Raw genomic sequence first — 22,862 nt, forward strand, 5'->3', positions numbered from 1 at the left:
TTGCATGTTTTGGCATCCACTCTCTTTAATTTTTCTTCTGTAATAAGAACAGCATGTCCAAGATGCTGGCTTACTCCCTCAGCCTGAACTATGGAATAAAAAATTACTTGTGGAGCCAAAGTCTAGCTCAACCAAACTCAGCTAAACCCAGCAGAGCCACGACCCTCATGAACTTGAGCAAGTAATACATGTTATAACCAACAGAGATATTGGGATTTGTTATTACTACAACAAAAGCTGGCTAACACAAATTTTGAATAAATGTGTCATTGAAAATTTGTTGAAGGAAGAATTATATTGTTTATAAATACGTTTAGTTTATATAGGAACACCATGGAAGGGTTTGAATATACAAAACTAAATGAGCTCTTACTGAGATTTATTTGTAGTTTTGATGGACTGTTCAGACATTTTACTTTCTTTTAAAAAGAAAACTAATCAAGAAGTATCTATAGACCCAAAAATCTAAAAGTGATTCCAACAAATATTAGAAGATAAGTCAATGTTTCCAATGATGTTGGTATTTAAAGAAGACACTGGCAGATTTTAAAAAGGGAATGCCAACATTAAATGCTTGGGACATTGTTTAATGATGTAAATATATGGCAACTTGAGTAATCAGAATTTGTACCTGGAATGTAACTCAATTATATATATTTTTATTCTTGAATTTTCCTCATTCTCTAGTTAAAATTATGTTTTTAGAGGGGGAAAAAGACAAAGAGGTTTTACTTAGAAATATGGTTTTTGTTTTTTAAAAAATACATATTTTTTACTGATTTCAGAGAGGAAGGGAGTGGGAGAGAGAGATAGAAACATCAATGATGAGAAAGTTATATGAGGTTAAGGAAAATTTCTTTAGTCCAAAATTTAAAGTGGAAATGTCAATATGAACTCATATTACCTTTTTGAAAATGTACACTTTGTGTCTAACAAAAAATTCTAAAAACAATGAACCCAGTATCAGTGAGCACCCTTAAAACACAAATTGTGATCTCTAAATACCATTTCTCACTAAAAGGAACTCTGTAACACTACATGTACTGATGAGCCTTGAATATCATATCAACCAGAAAGCAAGGAAACTATCAAAGATTACTAAGGTCATATCTAAAAGGCTCAGATGTCAACTTGGCTTATTCACTTGGGCCTTCAAATATCAATAAGGATACTAACTGCAATGGATTAATACAAATCCAACATATTTAAATTTATAAATTCAAAATGATTTTTAGAAAAACTTCATTGATCATCATTATTTTGAAAATGAACTATACATTAGGGAAAGGAAATAATGTTGAGAAGGTTTACTTCCAGCTAATAAACAATAAATGAATGATGGAATTATAATATCACTATTTTGCAACCCCTACAATTTAAATGATGTAGGCAATAATCATTAATAACTGCTAACATCACTGAAAGTGAGACAAGCAGACATTATGTACTTTCTAAGAGAAGTAAAGAACATCTCCTGACAAGAACCAGCAGTAACTGCCAGCCATGTGAGTGAGACCATTTTATTTTTTTTATTATTACTATTTTTGGGGGGCGGGAGGGGTATATGGGGAGGGAACAGGAAAAGGGAAAGGCTCTAGCAGCTCCCAGGAGGGAGAACAAGCCTGAGTGAGACCATTTTAGACCCGTAGTCTTCCCAGTACCCATGACTCTTGTCAAAGATAAAAATCTATCTAGCCATTCCCTGCCTACATTCCTGACCCACAGAATCATGAACAATTAAAACTTGTTTTGAGAAATTAGGTTTGAGATAATATGTCACTTTTAAATCAGCAATGACTCGCTGATTTAAAAGTATAAAACTATCTTGCAAATAGCAATACTTCCTTAGGAGAGGAAAACAAAGAACTATAATATAGATGTGATCTTTAAGCAAATACAGAAAGATAAAGAAGAATTTCATTTAAACACCAAAAAATTAATTTCGTGACCCATCAAATTAAAAATCAAATACTTTCTGAAGTGATGCAAGCAGATAGATGGTCAATAAGTGGTCTAGCCCGGCTGGCATGGCTCAGTGATTGAGCGTCAACCTATGAACCAGGAGGTCATGGTTCAATTCTAGTCAGGGCACATGCTCGGGTTGCGGGCTCATTCACCAATGGGGAACATGCAGGAGGCAGCCAGACAATGATTCTCCCTCATCATTGATGTTTCTATCTTTCCTTCTCCCTTCCTCTTTGAAATCAATAAAAAAAATTTTTTTTTAAAGTGGTGTAGAGTTGGAAATAACCTCTACATTTTTTTAATAGTGAGGTTTATCCAGCAAGATAAATAGTAAAATAGAGACATTAACCTTAATGTCTCAGTTAATAGCTCAGATTTTATTCAGGAGGCAACAGAAAGTTGGCCAAAGATTCTGAGCAGGGCAGTGACATGATTACATCAGTGTTTTAACAAAAGTCACTGTTTTAGAATGGATTGGTATTGGAAAAACTTGACAAAGCAAGGCCAGTTGGGATGATTTCCAGATATGAGGTTATGAGAACTTGCACTAGGGAGATGACAGTACATACACATTCGAGAAACAATCTAATGAATAATTAAGAGAAGACTGAACCGATAAAGGAAATGAAGAAGAAAAATCCATGAGGAGGAAGGAATTCTCTTAGATTGTCTTCTGACTTCAAAGGCAACATGGCCACTTGCTGGAATTTCCAGTCTGCCTAACTCCCCTGTGGATTTCAGACTTTCCAGTGCCCACAACCTCTCTCTAAAATACACATCCTACAGTTTCTGTTTTTCAGGAGAATACTGACTCTCCAATATTGAGTCTCCCAATCCATGTTCAGGCTGGGGAGAGAGGCCAACTGTGAAAGGAGAAACTAGCACCTTTTATACCATTGTGCTGCCCACCGCCCCTCCCCACCCCCATACACACAGCACGGGCTCCACTACCACCAAGGGCCACTAGCACATCCTTGGATGGGCCAGCAGCCTATCTTGCTCATTTTTTTATGCCACAGATGTCTAACAGTTCCTGGAATATATTAGGTAATTGGTAAATACTAGTTCAGAATTTATAAGGTGTGCATTGGTCTAGGAGACAGAGTAGAAGTGTGGGACACAAATGACAGCAGTAAATACTTGATTATAGTAGAAGGGGAAGTCTAGGTTTGGGAATGGGAAAACTGGCCAAATTAATAAACATTTTTGAGTTGTGAAGTTGGACATTACCTTGATTCCTGTTTCCAGGAAATGTTCACTTACTAGTAATTGCCTAGCCTTAAGAAACAAATTCACCCCTCCCCCCCCCCCCAAAAGATGCATAATACCAAAGGAAGACTATATTTTATTTTATCATTTTGGTTTTTACCATTACCAAACATGGAGAGTATAAATATTATTGCAAGCTCCCCCCCCTCCCCCCACAGGTCGTTTTCATTTCCTATTAGTTGCTGCATCATCAATCTTTTTAAGTCATCATTACAATGGTATTTATCTCTCAGTTTCCACTTCCAATGCCTACTGCAGATACATCTGAAGTACCAGGCCAATGTGGGAATTATACATTTTAAAACACCTTATGAACATGAGATGAGGAAGAGAACTGAGGCATTTTGTTAGAACATTTCATTTGTGCCAATAGGTCTTAGTGTTTCTGACTTAAGAGGTTCTCCTTCCAGCGGTTCTCAACCTGTGGGTCGCGAACAATGAAAATACATCCTGCATATCAGATATTTACATTACTATTCATAACTAGCAAAATTACAGTTATGAAGTAGCAACGAAAATAATTTTATGGTTGGGGGTCACCACAACATGAGGAACTGTATTAAAGGGTTGAGGCATTAGGAAGGTTGAGAACCACTGCTAGGCTAACAAAGTGAAGCATGAGGGAAAAAGCATCAACTTAGGCTCATTGATCCAGTCTTGGTTTTGACATTGTCTAAAATTTTCAAAATCACCCTGAAATTGTAATGATCATCTTTATTGTATGGAATTGAATAATTTATGTAGAGTCAGAAGTGAGTTAATGGCTTTTGGATTCAAAACCATCCTTTGTGGTTACTTTAGGTCTCTGAGTTTGCAGGCCTCCCCTGCGCTTGTCAGGTCAGCATGTGGCCCCCTTTGTCCACGGATTTATTTTAAAAAGATGAAATTGGTAGAATACTTAATATTGGAAAGAGTTTTTAGGGGTAAAATAGGCAGGTTTAGGGAGCTTTAGGAATTAGTGGGTCCATGGGGGAGGAGGTATAGTTGGTTGGGGGCTTGAAGCTGCCAAAAGGCATATATTCACAGAGAACAAAAGGTACTACAGAATAAGGGGGAAAAAGACCTCCATTCACAGAAGATGGGATAAGCAACAGGGTATGGGGAGAACGAGGAAACAAACTTTCACAGAGAATAGAGAAATGCTGACAAATGGGAGAAAGAGGAAAACAGATTTTCATAGGAGATAGAGAATTCTACCACTGAAGGGGGAGAGAATGAGGGGGGCACCATGTGGGTTTTAAGCTTTGAAGTTAATATTCTACCAATTGGAAGGCAGCACCAAGAAACAAAGAACTGCAGCCTTTATAAACCTTAGGAAAAGGAGCTTAGTGGGCTACCCCCTTTGAGACCCCCTCCCTACGTGGGAGTCTGTACTTGTTTCCAATAAATTTCCACCTTTTCATATACCACCTTTTGTCTGTGGCTTCATTCTTCGAATCCACCTGGACAAGAACCTGTGAAATAAACCACCTTTGCATCCTGCTCAGAAAAAAACCACGCGACTCAATATGTTTGAATATATTTAGAGGGATATGAACAACTAAAAGTGGTTGAAATTAAATTATATATTTGATTATATATTATAATGTGATTTTTATATATACCAAAATATTATGTATAAAATCACTAATCAAAGGAAAAAATAAGACAATGAACTCTAATAAAAAGAAAGTAAAATTAATCTAAGTGTATTATGTGGCTCAGCAGGAAATGTTGTTTACCTAGTTATAAGAATGCAAACATTGAATGCTGATCTAACTAAACATGATTGTAACTACATTGGGAGGAAGAGAGTATAAGGAAATAGGTGGGAGATAGAGATGAGAGTTGGATACAATAGGGTGAATGGTTTCAAACAAAAACAAATGCTAAATCCTCATCTGGAGAGAGTTGACATGAGATAATAACTAAAATTTAAAAATCAAGATGTAGCAATAAAACCATGTAATTCAGAAATTTTCAGCAAAATTTCATATAGGAAAAAAACATAATGCTTGCTTCTGGGAATTAGGTAATAGAGAATGCATAAAGGAAAGGGCAGGTGTTGCTTTATAGAATTATTTACCTCTTTAAGTTAAGTCTGTGCATGCATATCTTGGATAAAAATCTATAATAATAAAAGTGTAATATGCTAATTAGACCAGACGTCCTTCTGGACATCCTTCCGGACAGCCTTCTGGATGAAGCCCAGGTCCCGGGTGCCTGCCGGCGGCCGCAGGGAAGCCCAGATCACGGCTGCCAGAGGGAAGCCGGCGCCGGCAGCCAGGGAAAGTGAGGCCTACTTTTGCACGATTTTCATGCATTGGGCCTCTAGTTTTTAAATAAAAATAAATTAAAGATTAGAAAAAGAAATGGCTAGGCAGCTAGCTTAAAATTCCTCATAGTAATAACTTTGATATTATTCTCTTCTTTGATGAAGAGCAAGAAGGCAGTGGCTTTCAAACAATGATGTAAGTGGTTTAAAGAATGAAAATATAGACTCTGAAATTGTCTACATCTGCGTGTAGAGAGGGAGGGCTATAGTCCCAGACACAGGGACTATCTAGCTAACAGTGTATTGTTACTATCAACAGTTTCTAATGAAGTAGATTGAAAAGATAGGGAAAAAGTGAGGTCATATTTAATCATCTGCAGAGTTCCTAGAATCATTGTTCAGTATTAATTTTTGAGTTTTCATGCTCACATATTTCTTTGCAAATTGGGTTGAATTGAATTTAATTCAGTGAAATGTCAAACAAAACATGTGAGTCCTGTTATTTTTTTTTGGTTATACATAGAAAGGACAGTTAGTATTTAGAAGCAAAACTCTTCAGGCTTGCACATTTTGTGAAGGTCTTATGATTTTCCTTTGAAGTCAAGCAATTTGTAAAAATAGGTTTATAGATGTTTATAATAGAGCTTCTGACTAAGGACAGCACTTGGCTTTTATGGCATATCTTTCAAAGCCTTAATGATTAAACCGTTCCCATTAAAATGAAACATTTCCTGCTTTATATCGTGATTTAAGGATACCAAATAAATAATCAGTTTAAGAAGCTATCAAACACCATTCACCTTTATCATTTGAAAAGGATGATAATTTTACCTGCTCTAGTCTAAAAAAATCCAGTGGTAAAATACAATTAATGTTTTTACATTCTAGCAATTATCTTATCAGAGTTGTTGCTTATATTTGGTGACATGATATATTGATTAATAAGATATAAAAACCTTTATCAATAAATTTTTTAGAGTAGTGTTTTTTTTGAAACTCAGAACCTGAAATAATGTATGTATGTATGTATGTATGTATGTAATATGTAATTAGAATTGTCTTTGGACACTATTTAGTCTATTCTTAACTTTTGTTCAAACAGTAAATTGAAGAACATATGGTTTAGTGATTCCCTAAGCCTAATATGACACAGCTGATTGGTGGGAAAGCAGTGGTAAAACCTGGGTCTCTTAATCCTCAATCCCATTCTATTTTCATAACACCAGTTGTAAAAGAAATCCAATTTTTGGTTATTATGAATATAAATGAAAACATTTAAATCATGGTGTAATTATGACAATAACAGAAAGGAGACTTGCAAATTATTTAGTCAGAGTTGGAAAGGAAGAAATTTGTTGAGGAAAATGGAAAAAGTTTGGGAAGATTAGGAATATATCTCCATCAAATTTCTTATACATCTATTTAACCCTATAAGTAGCCCTCCCCACACTTCAGCCTGTATAACATGGGATGATAGAAGAAAGCCACAGTATTATTGGCCTAAGAATTTAGATAACTGAGTTTAGGACTGCCCGAGCAGCTAAAAACCTAGGAGAACATCCCAAAAAGGAAGGGGCTACTGAGTAAGAAGCCCCAAAATCTGCATATAAACTCCCCTCAAAATGTTAGTTGACTGCCTTGACTGGTGACGGTGCCCGTGAGAATCTAAGGAGCCTCGCAGAAAATGAGCTCCAAGAGCTAAACAGATATGTTAGCTGCTGCCCACCACAGGTAACACACACTTTGGCGTTAAAATCCAACTAAGGTAGAAGAGCTTGGTAAATATCTTAGGCTTTCCATGAAGTTAGGAATAAAGACTACCTCACCAAAACATGGACCTACCCTAACAAAGAAAAAAACCAGGCTTCCCCAAGTTGAAAGTAATGTCTGTAATTTAACTGTCTGCTAAAACAAAACTCAACAGTTTCAGAAGATCCAGAGACTCTGCAATGAATTACCAACAGCATAACAATAAAAAATTACTAGAAATGGGAAAATGTGACTTATAGTCAATAGAAAGAGACTAACAAAGGAACTAGGTGTTAGAGTTGGCATAGAAAGACTTTAAAATAACTGATAAATATGTTTAAAAGTCTGCAAGAAAAGATGGATATAACATATAAAGAATTGGGTAATGGTGAATAAAGATTGGAAAAGCAGAAATGAAACTGCCTTTATTCACAAACAACATGAATCTATCTGATTTTCCAAAAATCTGTTAGCTCCAATAAGTGAATTCAGTCAGGTTATAGGATATAAAATCACTATTTTTATATTGTTTCAACAAACAATTGGAAAAATTACATTTAAAAATAAATACCTGTCAAAAATATTAATTACCTAAAAATAAATTTAAGAAAAGATATTAAAGATCTCTACTTTGAAAACCACAAACCTGCAGAAAGAAAGACATAAAGAAATATAGAAATGTACCATGCACATTGTTGCAAGACAATATTGTAAAAATGTCATTCCACCTGAAAGTGACCTGTAGCATCAATATACTCATGTGCTGGGGGATGGGAACAGCCAGGGAGAGGTCAATGGAGGAAAAGGGATACATATGTAATACTTTAAACAAAATAGACTTTAAATTTAAAAAAAAAGACACAATATACTTCCAACTCAGAATACTTTTACTCTTTGGTGGAAATTGACAGTCTAATATGAAATTTTATATGGAAATACATAAAGCACCTAGAATAGCCAAAATAATCTTGAAAAAGAAAACAAGTTAGACTGCCTAATTTTAAGACTTATTGCAAAGACTTATTATAAAACCACAGTTATTAAGACAGTGTGTTGGCATAAAAAAAAAGGCAAATAGGTGGATTGAACAGAATAGAGAATTTAGAAATATACCTTGCTATAATATTCAGCCAATTAACTGAGATGTCAGAAATTCAATGAGGAAAAGAAAATATTTTCAACAAATGGTGTTGGAACTGAATATCTATGTATTCTGACCTTTACATCACAACATATAAAAACTTTAACCTAAGGTAAAGTGAAAACCTAAAAATAAAAGCTGAAACTATATATCTTTGCTATCATGCAGTAGGCAAAGAGTTCTTGGTATGTAAAAACAATAATCATAAAAGAAAAAATGATACAATGGACTTCATCAAAATTAGAGACTCTTGTTCATCAAAAGCCCCTTTAAAAAATGAGAAAGGCAAGTCACATATTCGCTAGAGATCTAGTGGAATTGCAATACATAGCTTTTATGGAAGCAAAATATGTTTTGACCCAGATGTTTTTATTTCAAGCCCGTGAACAACAAAATATAAATATTATAAATCTTGGCACTACAAAAGTACAGAAGTTGAAACTTTAAGAATGGGCAGGATCAAGTGTCCATCAGTAGATGAATGGATAAAAAAGCTGTGGTACGTTTACACCATGGAATACTATGCAGCAATAAAAAAGAAGGATCTCTTTGCTTTGAGACAGGAGGGACCTGGAGAGCATTAGATTAAGTGAATAAGCCAGACAGAGAAAGACAAGTATCACATGATCTCACTCATATGTGGAACCTAATGAACAAAATAAACTTTTGAACAAAATAGATCCAGAGACATAGAAGCATAGATCAGATGGTTGACTCTCAGAGGAAAGGTGGGGGTAGGTGAGTGGGTGGGAAGTGCTCAACCAAAGAATTTGAATTCATATATGCATAACCCATAGACACAGACAATACAGTGGCGGAAGCTTGGGAAAGGGGGCAGGGGTGAGCTATATGGGGTCAATGGGATATATATAATACTTTCAACAATAAAGATTTAAAAATAATAAAAATGGGCAGGAGAGGTAAAGTTTAAATAGTGATGTTAGTATCATCTTACTAACATGAAAAGTGAAGAGATAGACTTGACAGTTGATGGAACAGACAATAGCAATTTCAGTATAATATTTAAAGTCAGTAACCAATAGAAATCAAAGTAATAATATGATTATTTTTAAAATTGGTAAGAAGGAAAAACAAGTAGAAAGTAACATGAGTGGACAAAATTCTTCCCTTTGTAGCTGGGAATCAACAGATCCAAAGTTGATAAATCAAAAAGAATAACAGAAAAGCATAGACATTTAACCTCTAAAAAACTGATTTAGGGATGGAAAAAAATGGAGGAGGGAATTTTGCTTTACATTTACAACCATTCTATATTTTATTTTTCCAGCCATGTGTATTTATTGTGTTGTTTATAGACAAAAAGAGAAATAAATGGGTAATAGGAAAGAAGGGAGGGTAGGAAACCTACATACCTAGAGGTTCTGACTGCATAGTGAGATTTTAGATGATTTCTTTCTTCATTACACTAGTCTGTATAGCTGACAATATTTATTTAACTATAAAAGGAAAATAAAACTGTTTTCTTTTTGAAAGGCAGAAAAAATCTCAAATTAAAATAATTAACTTTGTTGCAGTACTTTATTGCCTACTGGAAAATAACTTCTAATAGTATTGGAGCTATCTGGTGAGAAAACACTTTTCAGAATGTCAAAGTATTATTCATTTTTTGGTTTACATCACTATATTACACTGAATACAGACCACTTTTGTTTCAGTTGGTGAAGTCTGGAGAGTCCTTAGCCTCAAAGTGCCAGTTAGGAGTGAAGAACCAAGTTGCCTACTAGTCAAGCACAAAGTTCTCACAAATAGAATTATTGTCAAATGACATTGTTGTCTGCAATTACTGTGGGAGTAAAGAAATCCTAAAAATACCCCTATGGCAGTGTCTTTACAATTTGTACTGACATAAACTCTTTTGGGATTCTTCTCTAAGATTAAGTCTACACCCATAATTATGTCATCATGTATGCAGAAGTGTCATTTTTGCTCAGTTCTTGTAACTTGTTTATAAGACTGGAAGAGCAATAGCTAATGTTGATGTCCAGAGCCATCTGCTCCTTAGATACAAAACCTGTTGTAGTGTTTCCACTAGAGCTGTGATATTGATCCATCTAAGTCCTAAATTAGGTGTAGAGAAAAAATTACATGCCCACAAGAATGCATTTTATAGCAGTGTATTGTTCCTCAAAGTAGTCATCAGATTATCTTGGCCATTGTACATACAGCACATCTGGGAATTATTCTCAGGAAAACATTAGGTAAAAGCTCTTACTAATGGTTTGGACTTTGTTTGACTACTGCCAAGACTGGGCGCCGGGGGAGGGGGGGGGGGAGGGGGAGGGGGCCGGCGAGGAAATAAAGCACATATTTGGCTCCAGTGTATAATCTACTAAAGTTAATTCCCTGATATCTGATGGTGAAACTTTGATCAATAATTCTTATTGATTTTGTAAGATTGTATTAATAGGTTATAGTAGACTCCTTCACAAATGGCAACAAAATGTTCCCAATTTTTCTATTTCTTTATTTATAACTCTGGCTCAGATATTTGTAATACAACTTCTGATGTTTGTTTACAATTTTTAATTAAATTTAGATTTCTCTAATAACTTTGCTTCAATAAAAAAGCGAAATAGTTAAAAGCAGGGATTTTGAAGTCAGACCGACCTGGGTTTTAATCTTTTGCATGGAAATTGCTGGATGATGCTCATTAACTCAATGCGAGCCTTCGTTTTCTCTTTTTTATAAGGAATGAAAACACAACTCAGAGAGTAGTTGTAAAATTAAATGTGATAATTTGTATAAATCACCTAGGACAGTGGTTCCCAAGTTGTTTGCACACTGGTGAGAATATACATTCTCATGACCAAAAATATATCCTCCACCTTTAAGAACATTTAATATCTGGAGCATCAATTTGCTGAAGCTTTTGTTTGTCTTTTTCTCCTTTTTCCTCCAAAGGTAAATGGCACAGCAGATGCTTTAAAGACGAAATTGCATTTCAACAGGCTGGTTTGGGGATTTGTTCATGTTCTGTGCTTGCAGTTATTTATTGCTTTATAAAGGTTATAGGTAGGTAAATATGGCTAAAGGTTGATAAAATAGAACATTTTCAGAATACCTCATTGCTTTAACATAGTAAAACTTCTAGCATTTAAAATTATTTTAAAGAATGAATATCTTGGAATTGTTAGAAATGAAATATTCGTGGCGCAGCCAGATAGATAGAAATAGATGGTTTTTAGATGTGCACAGAGAAGTTTCCATAACTTGCTTTTGTAATTTATTATATGGTAACTTTAGCTTAAAGTAAGGACTAAAAGTAGAATAAATTCTTACTCAGAATTTTGATGAATGAGACATTAATAATTAACATAATACTCAAGTTAATAAGTTTTACCATATATAGAATACCTGGATTTCTAATTTTTTCAAAGAAATAAAGTATTATAAAAGACACTAAAATGAGGCCCTAGAATACCTAAAACAATCTTTAAAAGGAAGAAGGTATGAGGAATCACATTTCTCAATGTTAGGGCCCATTATATAGCTATAGTAATAAAAACAGTGCAGTATTAATAGAAAAAAAGATGGATAGGACAATGGAAAGAATAGAGAACCCAGAAATAGACCTTACATCCTATCAGTGTCAGTATCCTGGTTGTTATATTACACTGTGGTTTTGCAAGATGTTACCACTGGGAGGAACTGAAAAAAGATACAAGGGATTTATCTGTACTGTTTCTTTATTACTAATATTATTGATTTTTAGAAGGGAGAGGAATAGAGAGATAGAAATATTAATGAGAGGGAAACATCACTGATTGGCTGCCCTCTCCACGCCCCCACTGGGGATACAGCCTGCAACCCTGGCATATGCCCTGACACGGAATTGAACCAGTGACCTCCTGGTTCATGGGTCAACGCTCAACCACTGAGCAACACCGGCTGGCCTCTGTATTATTTCTAATATGTGTAAAGTCAATTATCTTAAAAAAAAAAAAAAGCTTAACTTAAAAAGACTAAAATTGTAGCAAATAAAATATAATTTATCTGGTTTATTTTTAAATGAAATACATTTTACAGTTCTTGGTGGTTTTTATTATAAAGATGAGTTTTCACATAAAAGGAGTGAAAAAATAACTTGTAAAAATTATAAATAAGTTGTAAAAATAACTTGTAAAAGTTTTTTAAAAAATGATCATCATCTTTGAGATAATAGAAAATATATATTGGTCTCTGCCCCCAGTTTCTGGAACAGAGCTTCTGAAATCCTTGTCTTTTTGTAAATGATAACATTTAGAGCATCTCTTGTTCTAATATTTGCCTTTGAACCCCTATATCAGGGAGGGGGTCAAAGGCAAATAAAAACCCTTGTAAATTCCTCAATGGTAAGAGCACTAAGAGCATCCTTTGTTCTATTAAAATGACTCTGGGTGGGCTCCTGAATGAGCAGATCACCAGAAGACCAAATCATGATTGGAAGCTTAGAATTTTCAGTCCACACCCCATCCTCCAAGGAGGAGAGAGGACCTGGAAATGGAGCTAATAATTGATCATGCCTATGTTAGGAAGCCTCCATAAAACCCCAGTAGAGCTTGCAGGGTGGTGAGCACATTGACTCCATAAGGGTGATGCACCCCAACTCCACAGGAAGCTCCTGTGTTCAGAACCCTCCCAGACCTTGCCCTATGTATCTCTTCATCTTGCTGTTCAGCTGTATCCTTTTTTATATCTTTTAATAAACTGGTGAATGTAAGTTTTGTAAGCCACTCTAGCAAATTAATTGAACTTGAGGAGGGAGTCATAGGAACCCCCTACTTACGGCCAAATCAGACAGAAGTTGTGGGTAACCTAGGGACCTATTACTTGAGATTGGCATCAAAAGTGGGGTGAGGTGGGGGTAGATGGGTGGCTGGGAAGAGATCAACCAAAGAACTTGTATGCATATAGGCATAACCCATGGACACAAACAATAGTGTGGTGAAGGCCTGGTGGGGAGGCTGTAAGGTTCAATGGGAGAAAAAGGACATATAATGCTTTCAACAATAGAGGCTTTTTTTTTAAGTGGGATGAGAACAGTTTTATGGAACTGAGCCCTTAACCTGTGGGATCTGACACTATCTGCAGGTAGATAGTGTTAGAATTGAGATAAATTATAGGACACCAGGCTGGTGTCATAGAGAATTGCTTGGTTTGGGGAAAACCCGCCATATATCTGGTGACCAGAAGTGTTGACATGAAGTGTTCTGTGTGAGTAGTAAAGGAGACACACAGAGAAGAACTGATTTTTCCCTGTGTAGGATGAAAAACAACAGGGTTTTTCCAATATACCATCATTTTTCTGCTGCTTCATCCCACTGGAACAATCTGATTCATGCTCTTACCTCACATGACTTGCCTGGACAACATAAATAAACTCACGATTTTTTTTTCTCTGACCTATTTCTAACCTCCCAACCCTAGGCCATCTTTCAAACTGTTCCCAGAGTGATCTTTTTAATAAGAAATCTGCTCATCCCTTCTCTGTTTGAAATCCAATCATTGCTTCTGATTTCCTAATAGATAGTCTAAACTTTGCTGGCCATTGAAATCTATTTCAAATCTAGGCCCAACCTACCTGCCACTCCTAAATAAACCTCCCACACTCTATAATATAGAGTCAATATCAACCACACTTACCCATCTTTTCAGAACACACCACTTTTTCTTAATGTGGGTCCTTCCATCTATAATGCCCATCTTGGTCTTTGCCTATTTAATGATCTCACTTCCCCTCCGAAGCTGTCCTCAATATCCTAAAACAGTTCATCACTCCTTCTTTTAGCTCTCACGGGATTTTTATATGGAATAATAGTTACTATTTATTGAGCGCTTACTAGGTACCAGGCACTGTGCCTAACTAAGCATTTTACAGACGTGATCTCATTTAATCTTCCCAGCAGCCCTATGAGGTAATGTGGCACTTTTCACAGTGTCTTCTCATTCATTGTTTTCATGCCTATATCCTCATTAGAAGAAACCAGTCTTATTCATTGTATCTGAACCACCTCCTCCTATAATGTCTGATTAAATCAGGTGCTCATTAAATATTTGTTGAGTGAGTGAAAGATGGAATGAATAAAGTGAAATAAATTAATATAATAGAGTGAGTGCTTTAAGAAACAGCTTGTTAGAAAGGACTGGCTTTACCATACTCTATGTGGACATAACACTAAATATGCTACCTAATTCAAATTTCTCTCTCCTTGCCCCAGGCATGCTGCCTGGAATCCCCAAGGTTCTCAGTGTTCTGTCTTTATATTTTATTCTTACCACCATTAGCCTAGATTAGATATGTCTTGCCTCTTATTTGATCTATTCATCTATTTTCAAATCTTCTCCTCTTTAATTATTACTAGACACTTTGAAAGAAATCAATTTTCCTGAAACATTAGTCTAATTATATATTTCCCTTGTCCAGAAGCCTTACATTTTCTAAAAGGAATATCTTTAGCCTGACTTTCAAATATCTCCACAGTCTGGTTTCAACTTTATCTCATTCTACATTTTAAATCCTGTGGTCCAATCAGTCTGATATAGTTGCCATTCTCACTTCCATGCCTTTGTTCCCTATAATCCCTCTGCCTATCTGTTTGGCCTCTTTCCCTACATTTTCTATAAAACTTCTATCCATTTCCATGATGTTCCTAGAGCACACCAGTCAGAGATGACCTCTTCTTTTTCATACGTGCTTGTTCCACTGACAGAAGGATTACGAGAGACTTTTGAATGTTAAACTTATCTCCCATATTCAAAAGTTTTCTCTTTGAGAGATCAAGTTGACCTTGTCAGTTAACTTTCCAACTCATGAATGACCCCCTTTTAAAAGAAGTATCCCCTTCCCCATGCAGGGGCGAGTCATCTGGAACTGTGCTTCTGCCATATTAGCCTGCTTTTTGGAACTTAGGTGTGTAGATCAGGGATGGGCTCCTGACCACGCTGGGCCAATAGCTTCTCTCTCCAGAGGCTATGTCCTTATAACAAAAACACTTCTTAGCCTGGATCTGTCTTTTATACAGAGGATCTGGGAACTAGAGAACTCTGAGTAGTGATGTGCCTGTGAGGCTGTGTCCCACCAGAGGGAACTTTTTGTTCACATAAGGGCAGCCCTCTAGATGATATAGCTTCAGGTACACAAATATATGTATATATGAGTACATGTATATAGTGACCTTGGGTTTCCATAGTATTTTCCGTCATAGCTGGGGATGTAGAGAGAGCTGGGCCACAGAAAGAGTAGAATGAACCAAACATCTGGGAGAGAAAAAGAATAAACCAAAAATCTGCAGAGAGTCTGAGAATCTATGTTCACCAGGGATATTGGCCTATAATTTTCTTTCTTTGTAGTGTCTTTATCTGGCTGATCTCACAAGGCGTATAGGAATGACCCTCCCATCTCCATGATATAGCCACACAACCCAGCACCCACCTGTCTGATTCTGGGACAAAGGCCTCCCCAGGAGATGAATTCTGAAAATCCCAGCTCTGTGAGGCACTCTGATCCCCCTGTGGGAATGAACTTAGCAGGGTGGAGACACAGGTAGTGGTATGGGAGGCCAAGTGATTCAACAAGTGGAGGTACGGGGAGCCAGCTATGTGCTCTAAGTGGGGAAGAATGGTCCCCTTTCCAAAACTGCACAATTTAATCACTGTTTGAGTTTCCACCAAGAACTTCTCCAGAAAAATAGCGTCCCAATAGTCCCTGCTGGGTGCAGCGAGCAGAACCCGAGCATGGCAGAGTGGTGTTGCCAGTAGTTGGAGGACTAGGAAGTGCACTCCCCAGGCTGGTGCTGTAATAATAGTACTTCCCCCCTGGAAAGGTGGCATCTGGGACTCTAATAGAATCTGTTCTCTCCCAGGTGGGCTGAATCCCCACCGATTTTCACTGCCAGATGCTATTCCAGTCTCTGTTGCTCTGGGTTGGGGATTCCTGGATGGGGTTGAGACCACATGCTCCTGGGAGAGGGAGTTTTGCAGCCAAGATAACCCTCCAGGCTTCTTAGCCACCAAAGGTGGGTGCAGTGGCCAAACCTTTCTGCGTCACCACCCTTCTTACCAGTCTCTCTTTAGCTTCTTTTGTTAATCTTTGGTTATAATATTTTAGTTTAAAAAAAATATTTCAGTTCAGCTAGCCTTCAGTAGGTCATTCAGGTTGATTGATTTATAATTTAGCTATAAATCTGGTTTGGCACCAAGAGCAGGTGAGTGTAGCTTCCACCTACTCAGCAGCCATCTTGACATCCACAGTTTGTGTTTTTTAAAGCTTTCCTGAAATAAGATTAGGATTTATCATCACTGGATTGGATGTTATAAAAATGCAAACACAAAGGAAGCTGGTAGGATATTAAGCCATTTTATTTGCTATCTCATCTATATTGAATCATCAGATTACAGTCTGAGAAAAGATTTGGACAGCAGGGTAGAGTAAGGATAGCAGCAGGAACAGTAGAAAAATTATATAAAGAGAGGGAGGATAGGCTCGGCTGGCATGGCTAAGTGGTTGAGTATCTATCTATGAGCCAGGAGGTCATGGTTTGATTCCCAGTCAGGGCAGAACTGGGTTGCAGGGTCAATCCCCAGTAAGGGGCATGCAACAGGCAGTCAACCAATGATTCTCATTATTGAAGTTTCTTTCTCTCTCTTTGCTTTCCTTTCTGAAATCAATTAAAAATAAATTTTAAAAAAGAAGAATGAGGATAAGCATTGAGTTTTATACATATTTTTTCAAACAGAAAATTATTAAAGAACTAGGAGCAATTACCTAAGCCAGAAGCTGATTATATGGGTTATAATCATTTTCATTCCAAAAAATATGGAATTCTCTTAATGGATTTTTCATAAAAATGATAATATTGCTAAAGTTTTAGTTTGATTATCAAGATAAAACAATATAACATCTTAGTGAGATGATGAGCGTAATCTCTAGAGCAAGCAGCATAATTAAGCAAGTGATCATAAGTTAATGTCCAATTATTAATTCTACATTAACAATTTAATTATTAATAATGTAATTATTAGAAGGCAGCAAAAACTTCTAAGGATACATACATATATTTATTTACTTAAGGCTCTATTATGCCTGATTTCCCTATATTTTTCCCTGAAATCAAGACTTTATTCTGCTTAAAATGTCATCGGTATTGTATGTCTTCTTAATCCATCCTACCTGGTATTGTGGCCCTTTTAGTGCTTGGTTTTTGCCTTCTATTTAATTAGAAGTTTCTTGAGAGAAGCAATCATGATATTCATCTTTATATCCCTCACAAGGAACTTTCTTCACTTAGAACACTTTAGTTTTATTTGTTGTATTAGGCAGAATTATTCTCTCTCTATATATAAGGCTAATATGCAAAGTGTCCCCTCAGGAGTTCGACCAGTAGTTCGATGGCTCACTATAATGTACACTGACCACCAGGGGGCAGCACGCAATGAAGGAAGGCCTGGGCCGGCAGCCGAAAGGCCCCAATCGACCCTGATTGCTGGCCAGGCCTAGGGACCCTACCCGTGCACGAATTTCATGCACCGGGCCTCTAGTTTAGGCATAAATTCTACTGCAGATAATGGTAAATCATACCACAGTGGCTTAAATCATGGGTTTATTTTTCTCATGTAGCAAAAAATCCAGGAATAGGCAGTGTAAGGTTAGCATATATCCTCAAGGAAACCATCAGGTATATATATTTTTTCCATCTCTCTTCTTCTGCTGTTCTTATTGTTTAGCTTGTTACCTCATGGTCACAAGATGGCTGCTGCACCTCTAGGCATTGCATTTTTTGCAGGCAAGATGGAATAGATTCAAAAGTTCCAAAGGCACAGTTCAGCCCAATCTATCATTTTAAAGCTTTCCTGGACTCTCAGTCAGTAACAGCTAATTGGTTAGAATGAGACATGTGGTTGCCCCAGGACCAATACTGGAAAATGATTAGGGAGAAAGAAATTCTGGATAGGGGTTGAGTCAGCCAGAAACATTATACCATACAGTTTGATTCTAATTAGAGTTGAAAGGAATATTATAGATTATTTGGCACCCTATACTGATACCTGACAGATGAGAAAACCATGGGCCAGAAATGTTTGAGATCCACAGCCAGCTAATGTCAGAACAGAGACTAGACTGTCACCATTTCTAGGTTGTTGAACATTCCATACATCTGCACATAGACTATTAGCAGGTCCTACTTTAGAAGCTATGAATCATTTCCAAAGACAGAGTTTAGAACATTGGAACTTTGTTTCAGCTTTCTCCCAAATAACCTTCCCCTTCCTTTAAACCGTCAGAGCAACAAATGGGAAAGCAGACCTTCCAGTCCTCCTTTGACTTAAAAGATGGCAAAATAAACTGTTCAAAATTTCCGTGGGACATGTCCTCCATAAGTTGTTCTCTTGCTCTGTGAAACTTAGAAGATTGTTTTTAAAAATCCCTAAATGAAAACAAAGTTCTTTAGATAATGAAAATCCAAAATTGTTCAAGTGCTTTTTCAATTATTGCTGTTTTCCCTTAGTATATATTACTATTGATTATTTTTGCTCGGGAATTTTTTAAAATTATTGTTGCTATTAAATGACCTTAATTCTCACCCTTGACCCCCCAAATAAAGTTTTGCTAAATGTATCCCACCTAAAGAATTATTATTCCACAATTTTTCTTTTTAAAAAAATTTTTTTTTATTGATTTCAGAGAGGAAGGGTGAGGGAGTTATAGAAACATCAATGATGAGAGAGAATCACTGATCGGCTGCCTCCTGCACTCCCCCATACCCCCCACTGGGGAACAAGACCCCAATATGTGCATGTGCCCTGATGGGGAATCAAGCCATGACCTTCTGGTTTATAGTCAACACTCCACCACTGAACCACACTGGCCAGGCCCACAATTTTTCAGTTTCTCCAAACAACCAATAGCTTCCCAGCTATGATAGTCACAATTCAGAAACACAAGTGTATCTCCATTTCAACCAAATAATGTTCTCTGCCAAGAGTGTTGATTATTACTTCTCCATACTTATGACTGGTGTTATTATGAATAAATGCTGAATAAGTGATAGCTATTGTTAAGTTTATTTTGATGTAAGTTCAACAACAAGATAGTAGACACAAATCTTTGAAACAGTAAATCATGTTTTAAAACAGAAATAAATTGATTTTTATTATGTTCAAGCACATTTGGGCCAGATTTCTGGGACTCATAGTTTTTCATAACTATATCATTACCTTATACATATATGCTTAGCATATACGTATTTAAGCCACTCATCTATCTGCTTTCAAGTGCAGTTCTTTTATACCGTTTTAAGGATTTATTCAGCAATAATCTTTCTACCACCAGAAACTATTAGAATAGTTTCTATGAAAATTCTACTTCATAAGCGGTCATTTAAAATAGAGGAAGGTATGGTAAAAAGATGTGTTAGCATACATTTTATAATAGCCCTATATAGTTTTTCTAAGTCAAATTTAATCTGATTATGTTGTGTAGTTTATCAGTTATATTTCAGTTGTCCTGGAAACAGATGCAATATTCACATATAGTAGTACATTCTGCCGCTGGGTAGACAGGCGGTCTCCTCTGAGACTTGACCTTGCAAATAAAGCAGCTTGTGAGTAAGAGGCAAGCATTCTCCTCCAGGAGACAAGTACACTACACTTCTAGGACACCAGTCTCAGGTGATAGCCAATGCAAGCTTCTAAATGCAACTCTTTCTCCAGGCCTCTCATGGAACGATTGAGACATCTTTATTCAAGGCATAAAGATACCTCCACTTCTGCTTTTAGAATTTGGGACTTAGGTAAAATAAAACACAATGGAAAACTGTACCCTAAGAACCTGGTTCTCATCCATTTCTTAAGACTTCCTGTGTTTCTGAAGTGGAAATTTATAAAAACACAGTTAAGCTGTTCTGAAAATAAAACTCAGATGATGTTGAAAAATAAAGTTGTAGAAGTCATTGTAAAAAAAAATAAAAGTAGGAACCAAAGACATTTCTGTAACAAAAATTCCCTAAGAGTCTTTCACTATGCCCTGAAACTGAGGTCGTCTATTCATTTGAACTACTTCATCTGAACAAGTGAATGTTTTATACATGGTTGACTCAGTTAAAGGACAGAGGCTTTAATTTTTTGTTATGGAATCAAAAATAGAAAATATAATGAACCTTTATGTACCCACCTCCCATATTCAGTTGTTATCAATATTTTGACACTTGTTTTATCTATAAACACAAACTTTGTTGGCCAGATTATATTAGATTAATCATGGCATTTCACTCATACATATCTACTATATCACTAATTGGTAGGGATTTTTAAAAAAAAATAACAATTATGCCACTATTTTCTATTAAAAATAAAACAATTATGTCATATATACTTAAAAATGAGCAACTTTCTTAGTATCAGAAATATTCTATTTTGAATTAATAATATAAAGAGAAATTGATGTTAAGAGGTGTTATACACTATTTAAAAGGCTTATAAATAAATCACTTCCATGAAAATGTATAACTGATTTATTTTTCCCCTGGAGAACAAAATACTTTTTAAAAATTGCTTTGTTGTGTGTTTTTTTTTGTCTTAAATTTTTCTCATTCTCTTTCTAGAGGAGTCATCAACTTCTAGTTCCTATCATTTCACAATAGTGAATACCCATTGAAAAAGTTAATTTTAATTTACTGAACTAACACTGGGGAATCTCTGATGCATTCTTCCTGAATTCTTCCACAGTTGACTCAGAGGTAAGTACTGAAGGGTTATCATCCCATCATTGCTTAAAACTAATATATTTATGAAATCTGTTTCATTAAAAGCCATTGATTAAGCTATTTCTCTATGAAAACGTCTCTTAGAATGAGTCATGTTTCATTTGTTGAATGCCCGTCTATTTTTGGCTTTCTATTTAACTTCTGTGAGAGGTTTGCTGATGTTTTTCTTGTCTCCCTGTTCTTAACTTGCCAATTTCTCTATCTCTGTGAATTTTTTTTCTTTTCTTCTTTTTCTTTTCCTTCATTTTCATTTTTTTTCATTTCTTCTCTAATATCTGTGTCATTAAATTTATTGACCACAAGGCAATATTCTCTATTCCTAATTTTAAAAATAGATGACAGAAACATTTTGGCTTCTCTAAAAGAAAAGTGTGTTTTTACTTGATTTTTCCCCCCTTCAAAGTAGTAATTCTCTTAGCATGTTTGTGTAGAATACGTATTTAGTCATTCTAATAAGTAAGCTGTATTTTGCATGCTCACTAAAGATGATTTCCAAAGGATTATAAGCAGTTTTGTAATTTTACTCATAGATGCTAATAGGATAAAGGAAATTGTATGATGCTCTGATTTTTTAGAAAGGATCATGCAGTTTAGAGAATTTCAAAATATCACTTAACAGATGACCGCAGACCCTCTTGTTTAGTGCTCGGTATTTTACTTAATAGATTTATAGTTATTCCAATTTATTTCTGTCACCAAATACAGATTTTGTGGGCCTTGTTAATATCTCAAATCTGGAAGGCATCTTAGAGAACTCTATAGCCTAAAAGTCCTTCATTTTGCTGGTTGGGAAACTAAGACCAAGAGAGGCTAACTGACTTCCAAGGGTAGCCTCAAGGCTAGAAACAAAGTTAGAACCAGAACCTCAGTTTAATGACACTCAGTCCAATATTTTCTCTACAATATTTGAAAATTAGGAATGACTATGTTACAATGTATGAGATGACAGTGCTCACTCATATTAGTATAGTATACTGTGAACTTTTTTGCAGAATGCCTGATCTTTTCACACTCTTTGACCCAGCCAATCTGGAACATTAGGACACATAGATGGATATCTGGCTAGAGCAAGAGGTAGGGTGGGAAAAGGTTCCATCTGCTTTCATTAGCATTATGCTGGAATGCAGCTAATGGGAACTTACTGAAGTCAGGATACCTTCTCAGAGGATTTCAAAATGAGAAACTCCTCCTTAATGAAGCAAGAAATATTGGAATAATTTCATAAAACCGCATTCAAGTTTGCAACTGAGAAAGGGAAAGGATGTCTATTTATCCTTCACCTTCAATAATCCAATGTATTTGTTGACTTAATACAGTCCCTGTCATTTTGTTCTGTTTCATTAATAAGTTCCCAAAGAGCATGTCACTGGCTTTGATTATATGGTGAAATGTAAATGGGTACTCATTTTTGTTATGAATGAAGTGTCTTGATAATAATGATGAGAAGGAGGTAATTACACATATGCCTAAAGACTAATTTAAGTGATTTGGTTTCAATGACTTTTCCTCTCCAAAAACAGTTTTAGAAACTGTGTTTTGGTATTTCATCTTCCAAATAGATGAGCTATATTTAGAGGCATTATTAGCTTTAATATTGGCTTTTTTATGTATTTTAAAAAATATTAGCTTTATTTATATTTATATTTAAAGTAACTCCCTTTTACAACACACAATTTCATTAAAAAGATACATAATCAACAACTCATATTTTTTCTTTCAGTAG

At 35.8% G+C, this 22,862-nt stretch overlaps 1 long non-coding RNA gene across 1 annotated transcript in view; it reads left to right on the top strand.

Moving 5' to 3' along the window:
• Positions 1-21,106, top strand: part of LOC138993213 (uncharacterized) — a 95,423-nt gene extending 74,317 nt beyond the window's left edge. The window contains exon 3 of the long non-coding RNA XR_011468247.1: positions 20,978-21,106. This is a non-coding gene — a long non-coding RNA (uncharacterized lncRNA). The remainder of the gene's footprint in view (positions 1-20,977) is intronic.
• Positions 21,107-22,862: the final 1,756 nt, after the last annotated feature.

Source organism: Myotis yumanensis, unplaced genomic scaffold (assembly GCF_028538775.1).
Source record: "Myotis yumanensis isolate MYYU_CA2020_CCGP unplaced genomic scaffold, mMyoYum1.0.hap1 SCAF_15, whole genome shotgun sequence".
Taxonomy (NCBI): Eukaryota; Metazoa; Chordata; class Mammalia; order Chiroptera; family Vespertilionidae; genus Myotis; species Myotis yumanensis.